The sequence below is a fragment of the Aulostomus chinensis genome, chromosome 22 (assembly GCF_037954235.1).
Source record: "Aulostomus chinensis isolate RoL2024-O1b breed Wild chromosome 22, RoL_Achi_v1.0, whole genome shotgun sequence".
NCBI lineage: Eukaryota > Metazoa > Chordata > Actinopteri > Syngnathiformes > Aulostomidae > Aulostomus > Aulostomus chinensis.
Window position 1 is genome coordinate 15967589 of NC_141341.1, and position 9750 is coordinate 15977338.

At 41.9% G+C, this 9750-nt stretch overlaps 1 long non-coding RNA gene across 11 annotated transcripts; it reads left to right on the top strand.

The window, feature by feature from the left end:
- The first annotated feature begins 339 nt into the window (after positions 1 to 339).
- LOC147240973 (uncharacterized) lies at positions 340 to 9005 on the top strand. Of its 11 annotated transcripts, none has more exons than XR_015111321.1 (7): positions 689 to 943; positions 2062 to 2157; positions 2562 to 2649; positions 5260 to 5414; positions 6901 to 7588; positions 7680 to 8362; positions 8537 to 9005. It is a non-coding gene; the product is annotated as an uncharacterized LOC147240973 (long non-coding RNA). The 11 variants fall into 11 exon arrangements; XR_015111320.1 differs by having other exon boundaries at positions 5263 to 5414; XR_015111316.1 differs by having other exon boundaries at positions 692 to 943; positions 5281 to 5414.
- Positions 9006 to 9750: the final 745 nt, after the last annotated feature.

The window sequence follows — 9750 nt, forward strand, 5'->3', positions numbered from 1 at the left end:
GTAATTCAGTCATGACCTAATGGTGACAAGTCAGCACACTGGTGACCAACAGCTGCTTTGTACATGACATCATCTGATTTTGAAGGTTGTGAATCAACTTCTGTGGACACAAATGATTCCGGATCAGTTATTTTGGAGTTGACGTGTGTTGTTGAGGATCCATTTCTCAAATTGCTAAAAGTAAGGGTTGAAGATGGATACCAAACATCCCAGGATGGTGGTGGGAGCAGCAGGAATGTTTTTTGGGTTTTTTTATAAGCGTGTGCAGCCAGGTGTAGGGAAGAAACTCATGGTTCAGCCAATCAGAGGCTACGCAGGCCACGCTCAGTCTGTCGGTGAGGAAGTGAAGTGCGGGCGCGTTGCTCTTCTCAGCCAGAGAAGCGAGGTCAGCTGCCTGCTGAGAGGAAGAAGAAAACACGAGAAAAACCCAGAAAGCCGCTACTTTTTCCCCCTGTTTTGAACGCTGCGGTTTACACAACGGTGCGGCTGGCGGTTTCTGGTAGGCTGGTTATATTTTAAACAGACGTTACTGCACCTTTAGGCCTACTGCTGAGTTACAGGCACTTTTATAAAAACACTGAATTAGTAGGGCTGCAACGATTAGTCGACGTTGTCGACAAAAATCGATAATAGAAATAGTAGACTCTTGTCGCCAGACGCGTGTTTCCAACAGAGTGAGGCATCTCACTTGATTATAAGCTCTGCCGAGAGTCGCGCATGCGCAGTAGAGTCCCTGTCTCTGAGCGGTAACATACAGAAATGGCGGCGTCAACATCAGGTACGCGCGCCAAAACTTCTAAAGTTTGGGAGCATTTTAGCTTGGATACGGCGAATAAAAAGACTACTAGGACCTTGCGTGTCATGGCGGTACCTCGGAGATGCAGGAACATTTGAAGAGACAGCACCTCGGGCAGTTGAAGGAAACGGAGTCTGACTCGCCTCGGTGAGATTCAAGTCACATTTAAGCCAGTACGGTTTTATGACATACATTGTACATTTTATAAGCGTATTCTCACTATAAAAAAAGTTTACTTGATTTTGATTTATTTATTTGCCGCTCCCTGAAAAAATGGACAGGTTTATTTATTTATGGATTTATGTCTCTATTGACCGAGCACTGGTTTTAGACAGGACATTTTTATTTAATTTTGGTACAATCCGCTGTTTGTTCAATGAAAGATGTATTTTTCATTGTACCCATCTTTCTTGTGTTTATCATCATTTGCCACATGATTAAATCAACTTCATGCTAGATTTAAGAAAAAATTAATACATCCTATTAGTCGACTAATCGTTTCGATAGTCTGTGACTAGTCGATTATCAAAATAGTAGTTAGTTGCAGCCCTATTAATTAGGCACTGTTAGCTTCGTTTATGGTACCAGAGCGCACCGTTTATTCCTACAGAGTAAATACGTTTTGAATGCTGTGAAAGTTTGTGTCTGAAACGCGATGTGTCGTGATACAGCACAGTTTACACAGCACAGTTTACACAGTACAGTTTACACAGCACAGTTTACACAGTACAGTTTACACAGTACAGTTTACACAGCACAGTTTACACAGCACAGTTTACACTGTACAGTTTACACAGTACAGTTTACACAGTACAGTTTACACAGCACAGTTTACACAGCACAGTTTACACAGCACAGTTTACACAGTACAGTTTACACAGTACAGTTTACACAGCACAGTTTACACAGTACAGTTTACACAGCACAGTTCATGTTCCGTACTGTCACTATAAGTGATGCATAAATGCAACTTGTTGTTTGTAGGAAATGTTAACAAATGGCAGGCGTCCCCAAACAGCCATCTCTTTCCTGACAATCCCCTCTGTGCACGAACCCTTACATGTGGTAATTAAACATTAAAACACCTGCGGCTTACAGTCCAGTGCGGCTTGTATATGTACACATTTGTTTTTTACTAAATTTTGCTGGTGTGGCCTCCAGTCAGGTGCGCCTTATAATCCGGAAATTACGGAAATTGTGTGTGTGTGTGTGTGTGTGTGTGTATATATATATTGTATTATTTTAAATATAAAAAGTGTTTGCAGCGCCCAGTTTTGTCTTTTCCGTTGAAACCGGGTCGAAGTGGCTCTTTGAGTGTTATGGGTGGCTGACCGCTGCACTACACGGACCCTTGGAACCAGGTGAACTTGCAATAACTCTACCACAGTAAAACCTGCAACAACTCCTATTTTTGTTTAAGGGCCCCCAAGGACATTTTTTTGTTTTAAGTGTGCACACTACTTTTCTATTTTCTGACAGTTTGGGATATTATTCAGTATTCTATACAAACCTTACAAATTACTTTATCCATTGTATAAAATTATAAGAGTGGCTACTCAATTTTGCCTCATTATTGTTACTCGGTACAGTGGCTCCTCCCGAACTTAGTGTCTTCTGATTCTGGTCCAGGTTTCGTTATTAGTTCAAGTTATTACACTGCAATTCGCTTTCACATCTTTAAAATTGGTTACACGTGAGTTTCATCAAAACAAGAATAAACCACAATCTAACTGGGAAACTGACTGTTGTCCTGTTTCTCCTACAGATTGAACATGTCCTCACAAATTGGAGAAAAGGAATGAACAAGTGCTTTCAGGAGAAACTTGTACTTGGTAACCGTCCCCACTTACCAGGTAAGACCCTGTGGAAGGGCATAGCCATAAACCTGGCTCTGTTTAATGTTAGGGTCCTTACAAATAAGACCTTTCTTATAAATGATCTCTTTTTGGAACAAAAGCTAGATTTTATTCACTTAACACAACCTTTGCTTTGCTAACATGGTGCTGCTCTCCTCCCTGAGGCCTATCCTCCAAATTACGGCTGCGTCCACACATCACTCGAGGAGGTTTGGCAGCTGTTTTATCAGCCATTTTAAAATGTTGGAGTCTAAATCTTGGTAGTTTCTCATATTTTTATTACCAGGCCATCGTACTGGAGAGTCGGTTTCTGTGCTTCTGATCGAACATTTATCAGCCTCCAAAGCACGCAGCCTTCCGTGTACCTGACATGTCAGAGCTACTGTCTATCTGTTTAATTATGACAAAATTTGAATTTTCTGGTGAATTTAGTTTGCATGCGAACGCTGTCTCAGAAAACAAGGTCTTGTAGTTTCCTGCAGTGACACCGTCAGGTCGAAATTTGGAATTTCAAAGTATTTCAATGAGTGCCTGATAAAGATTTGACTAATTACCGCTATGCTTCGTATTATTATATTTTTATCTCATGTTATTGTCCTTATTTCTTCAACTTGTTTTATGCTTTTACTGCCTTTTGCTGCTGTTATTATTTATGTTTATCATCTTTGGTATTTCTATCTTTTGTTTTATATGTCGGGCTGTTTACGACTGTCTTTTAATGAGTTATGGTATCTTAATCTTTTATTTTGATTTTATTTGATTCCATGACATTTTATTGTTGGGTTTGAAACTTTTGAACACGTGTTGTGTGACCTCGCTTTTTTTTTTTTTTTTTTTTTTAATTAACGATGTTGCATGGGAGTGTCAACACACTTGAGGTGATGGTGACAATGCTTGTTGTCAGGAGTACAGTGAAACGTTGATGTGAGGCTAGAAAACGAACAATTTATTGAATAACTCAGCCACGGTCCAACACATACAGATGAAGAAATTCACGATTTTAACAAGCAAACAGCTCATTTTATGGAATGAAGTTTAAAAAAAAAACAAGCATAACATAGCAAAATTAGTTAATCAAAATTCAGTTCTTATTTTTTTAAAATTTTTCTTTAAAAAGTAGTAGTGCTATAGTTATCATTAAATGTAAATACCATCCCCTGCCAGGGTTAGGATAAGGCAGCCAGTATTTGGGGTAAATCTCCAGGAAATAAACAGAAGTCAATCCAATCCTTGAAAGTGAGATAAGTAAACATGTTAGCTGTGCCAAACACAGATACAAATCCTACTTCCAGTTCAACCCATTGATGTCACTGGTGACTCATCAGCCGAGCCCTGGACCAAAAAAAACCAAAAACTAGAAAACCTAGAACCAAGAAATCCCCCCAGGGACATTTGAATGGGCCTGTGACCTGATCTGCCCAGTGCATGCACATGCTGATGGCAGACATCCATCCATGAAGGGTTACGGGGTGGGGGGGCAGGAGGCGTGGGTCACCCTGGACAGGTCGCCAGTCCATCACAGGACCAACACATAGAGACAGACAACCATTCACACTCACAGTCACACCTGCGGTCAATTTAGAGTATCAATCAGCCTCGTCCCCTCTTGGTCTTCGTAGGTCACATCTCAGGCAACACATGCTTACAAACCCACAATGAGCGCTAACACGTGAATACTTACACATGGTAAGGGTAGTAGTAGAGGCGTTAGGAAAAACCCCAAATTAGCATTGGTATGCTAATGCTAAACACATGCTAATTGGTATAATCAAGGAATTGCTCGGGGAGTGAGATCGTTCTTTCTGCTCCCAAAATCCAGGAACGCAAAGTTAGCATTAACATACTAAAGAGCAGGGATTGACATCATGCGGCGCTATACTGCACTTTACCGTTACAGGTAGTAAGTTATGTATTCAGTTCTCGTTAGTCTTCAACGTTGTTTGGAACTTGAAGATTGTGATATGTTACTGCCTAAATTGGTCATTCAAAGCCAGAAAAATTAGTTATTTTAAGTCTCCGGCTAATGTCAGCTGTTCAGTTGCTATGGTGATGACCGTCCTTGCAATTGCAATGATCAAAAAGGTAGCGTGAGCAAGCAGTTTGGAAGGTTCACACACACACACAAAGGGGGGCATGCTGTCCAACAGGGGCTCTTTTTTTGAAAGCCGTTTCTCATATTAGGTCCATTTTTGATTGTGAAGCACGTCAAGACCTGGAGGAATGTGGGGATGTCTTTATATTCATTTATCAGGGAATATGACAAAAGGAGGACTTCTAACAAGAAAAAACTTTTGTAATCTGCTGAAACTCCTGCAGGAAAATAAAAAGGGAGTCAGGGGAAGAGCTGGAGTGTCCTTGAGCAAGACACTGAGACCCTTATTGTTGCAGATGAGGAGGACGGCACTTTGTGTGGTGGCTTCCACAATCAGCAACACTATGAAGCAATTTGATCATGCAAAGGCCCTCTGATGGCTTGGTTGTCTTTGATCTCAGTGACAGAAAAAAAAAAAAAATATATATATATATATATATATATATATCTATATATATGTGATAAAGGGCTGCTACATCCCAAACAAAATGACTGCCACTCACTACATTTCCCAGAAGACTTCACTCCTCCGACAGGTGCAGGTGTAAAGGCCACCTGATAAGGGCAGAGGAGAGAGAACAACGGGAGAGACAAGGAGGACAAGAGACAGTGAGCCAGGGGGCCTGCGGGTGGTAGGAGCTGGGCAGACACCGAGGACAAAGAGACCACTGTAAGGAAAGTAACTGAAGGGGAAGGGGAGCCAGACGGACACTTTTGTTGCCTAAATTGGGAGACAAGAACAACTTAAAACACCCTCTTCTCCGACAGGAGTTTTCTGGGTTTTACCTTGCATAGTGTTTTTGGGGAAAGAAATAAACCATCAAAATTTGATTCTTTTGTGTGCAGCTTGTTTTTCATACTTTTTTGTGCACTGCTCCAGTCTAAGCTGCCAGGTTACCTCTCATGACCTCAAAATATACATGTGTGTGTGTGAACGTACAGTGTGTGTGTGTGTGTGTGTGTGTGTATATATATAGATATATAGAGATATAGATATATAGATATAGATATATATAGATAGATAGATATACACACAAGACTTCAGCTTCATTTAAGATACCCTTGTTGATGCTGCCCCCTCACACAACCATCAATATTCTCAAGTGGCAACAAGTGCCAATTTGATCAGGAAGGCAAATCAATCCCAGCAAAGATGATGTCTGGAACTTTCACCAGCAAATGAATCCTGCTGCTCTGCTTCCTCGACTCCTGAGGTGAGGCTGAAGTTAGCCAATCAGGACATCACTCACTTCAAGAAACGAATCGATGCACTCGCCATCGGAAAAAAATTAGATTCAAGACCAATAAACTGCAAGAGTAAGGAAGTGCCTTCCTCCTAGTTGACTAAGATCAGGGTTGACTTTTATTACCAAGCTGGTTTTTTTTTCTCTTTTTGATGTTCATTTCACACTTTGTGATTATTGTCAGAAATTACTTTTCTGGAAAATCTGAAATTCTTCATTTCTTGAGTCCAAGGGGACACTTGAGCCAGATTTAGAAATATATGCCTGAAGGTGTTCCTGCATGGGACAGATATTGCATTTTTGTGTGGCGACAGTGACCTTTGACCACCAAAATCCTCAGTTCATGCGTGAGTCTAATGGAGCGCTTGGGCCATATTTTTAGCAGTTCCTTCAAGGTGTTCCATTCATGTCACGTTAACAAGAACGGAACGTGGATGGATGGACTGCTGCACTTCTAACGCTTTCAATCTACAACTGTTGCTGGTATCAGTTGAAGTAAGGGGTGGGGGTGGTGTGTGTGGGGGGTGTTGTGTGTGTGTGTGTGGGGGGGGGGGGGCATTCTGACAGCAGCTCAGCAAAGTTAAGTAGTGCTTTCTGTTGGAGGTTGCCAAGATCCATTTTCTGTTGTTGCAGAAGTCATTTAGTAATTTAGGCCAGCCAGAATGGCGTCATGCTGGTGCGGTACTAAACTCTGATGATATCTGTAACATTGTGACTGTAATATTGTGGCACAAACACACGCCGCGCTTTTTGTCCTCGCTATCGCCAACGCAACCAGAGCCGCTTTATGTGCAATGCCAGCAGCCCTGTAGGGTCATTTTCACAACAACACCGGGGAAATGTCCTATAAAATTTCCATTTATTTCAGGGTAAAACAAAATCTGATTTTAATTTTTGCATGATGTGTTTCAGATGGTGGATTCACTGCAGGCTCGACCGCCGCAGCAGCAGGAGGATGCAATGAAGAAACGGGCCTCCGCTCTGACAACGCTTGAAAGATGACGAACTCCTTAGATCATCATTAATATTATGCTTTGTGTTTGGCAAAGAGTTGATGTTCACTCTATTATGGGAAAAATGATTTAGGAGCTTTAGTACCTCTACTAATCTACTCGATTAGACGACTAATAGAAAACTCTGTTTCATCAGTACTGTTTTAGGTAAAACACCAACCAAGAACCACGAGTTGACTGAATATAACTGGATCTACTCCGACTGACGGTCATATTTCATTTCTCCAACAGAAGCACCGATCATGACGAATCTACCGTTTACTTGAATGTACGAATGCTATTTATTATTGATAATAATGTGTTTTAATCACACGTCTTTTTTTTTTTTTTTTTTGTCCTGTCATCAACAAAACCAGAGCTGTTTTAGGAGCGATGCTAGCAGTGCTGCGGTGTCATTTTCATGAAACTGAGAATGCATTCACATTATTATTTACTATTAATAATATCAATATGATTGATTGTGCTTTTCACTACTTGGCTTTTCTGCGTAAGCACCAGCTGGAAGAGAGGAGAGAGGCCTGTGTCCAGATTAACCTCATCTGCACAGCAGAAAACGGGATTAAACATGAGCTCAGAGTGCAGAAATGGTAAATATGAAGGGATAAAAACTTGGTATTTTTCTTTCCAAGGTTTCTTTTCCTGTCCTATTTTATTAAGTGTGAACCCTTGGCTTCTCAGGTCAGGATGCTGAAGGTGTGACGACCAGTGAGTGAAATGAGGACCTGGACACAGACTCAGGGCTACACAATGATCTCAAGTTTATTGAAACTGGGGTGAAAGGGGGTGGACAGGAAGGGAAAAGGCTCAGCAGAGAGTGGATCCGTAGAAGACATGGGAGCGGAGGCGTGAGAATGAACGGAGATGAACAGGTGGAGGACTGTGAGGGAAGGGGAATTGGGCTGGAGCAGGTCCAGGGAGGCTGGATGAGAGCTGGCGATCTACTGGAGCACAAGTAAAGAATTATCAGTTGCAAATAAGCACAAAGAGAGCACAGGGAAAATACCAGGAAACTAGAGTTTGACCTTTGGTGAGTTACTGAAAAGTTAACTGTTGCGATCTGGCGAGGAGCGACAGGAAAGACTGAGTATTTAAGCTGAGTGGGGATGACGTGATGAGTTCCAGGTGTGCGTCCCGCTGTCACAGCCTGAGCCTGGGACCCGCCCCTGGGAGGAAACACAAGGAAGGGAGGGGGAAAACACGCTTTACAGCAGGGTATGACTCAAGGAGAATCTTTGGAGCCAAAATAAGAAGGTAGAGAAGAAAGAAGTGTTAGTCAGGAATTTATCCCACAAGATAAGACCCCGACAGAGAAACTCACACCTGTTGGTGCCCGCAACAAGGATCTGGAATCCCAGGTGGCAGTAGGTTAACCAACTTTGCTTCTCCTATTATGATAATTTATTATTATCATTATCCTTTGTATTTGGCAAAGTTGGCGATTGCTCTGTTATGTGAAGCATCTTTGAGTACCTTTAAAGGCCCTCTATCATTTTGATGTACTTCTGTTATTATCTTAATGTCCCTCTCAACACCAGACTTTGGAGATGAAGCATCAGCATCAGAATCAGTGCGTAGCCTCATCCCTTCAGGATCCTCTGAGAAAACGCAAAGAGCTGAGGACGAGAGCAGCAGCATCGGGTCATGCTTATCGTGGCTTCTGCAGAATGTCATTGGAATGGTTGCTGCAATAAATTAAATGTGAATTTGTTTTTTGTGATCTGTTATTTCAGGAACAACCCAACCTTTCCAGTCTGCCTGAATTGGAGCATCAGGCTCTTAATGACCCAGCGCCCCACCCACTCGGAAGACAACAGCACAGAACACAAGAAGTTCTATCAGTGCGGCGGCCCAGGATCCTGTGAGACCGTACCAAGACCTGCTGTCTCAAATTGTTGTCTGTTCAGCCCGATCTGCTCGTCCTGGATGGTTTTGATGCTGTTTTTAATGTTCATTTTGAACTCAAGTTTTCATGTCAAGAAAATAATAAACAAGAATACAATTATAAAACTGATCATTATCTAACTTGTGGAGTTGTCAGATTATTGAAGGGGCCATGTAAAACAGAGTTTTACAGAGTAAAGGCCTTGATCAGATGATGAAAAATCCGATAAACACACCTAACGGCAGTCTTGGGCTTAATCTTCTTTTTAATGCAGAGCGCGTATTCAAATAAGTTTCATTTCTTTCAGGTTTGTTTGGTTTTTTTTTTGATCTGTGGATGTTTTGCTGGAAATACTGAAAAAGAGGAAAGTGGATGTTGATTCCTCTCCGGGAAATTTTGAATGAGCCTGCAACCATGCTCTTCTGCCCCGTTCACGGGGTGCAGTCACAGGCCGACGGCAGACGTCGCTTGTAATAAGCCTGTAATGCTTGCAGTCTTCATAGGTCACGCTTCAGGCAACGAATGCCCGAAAACCCCAAAATGAGCATTGGCATGCTAATAGTAACACATGTTAACACCAGTGGTAAAGCGATGAGGTTGTGTTTCTTGCATCAAATACACAAAGACAACAAATTAGCATGAGCGTGATAGAGCTAGGCTAATGGTATTTAGGTATCGTAATGCTTAGGATGTGAGGTCATTCCTCTTGCTTTCCAGTAAATGAATAGAAGTCATGTCCACTTAAAGTGGTATCCGCTTGAGTGCACTGCCACTGCACTGCTTGGTCATCTTTTTTCTCTTATTCCTTCCATGATGGAGGGGAGACTTAAGTCTGTCCATCTTTTCATGCGCTGCTGGGGCTCGGCA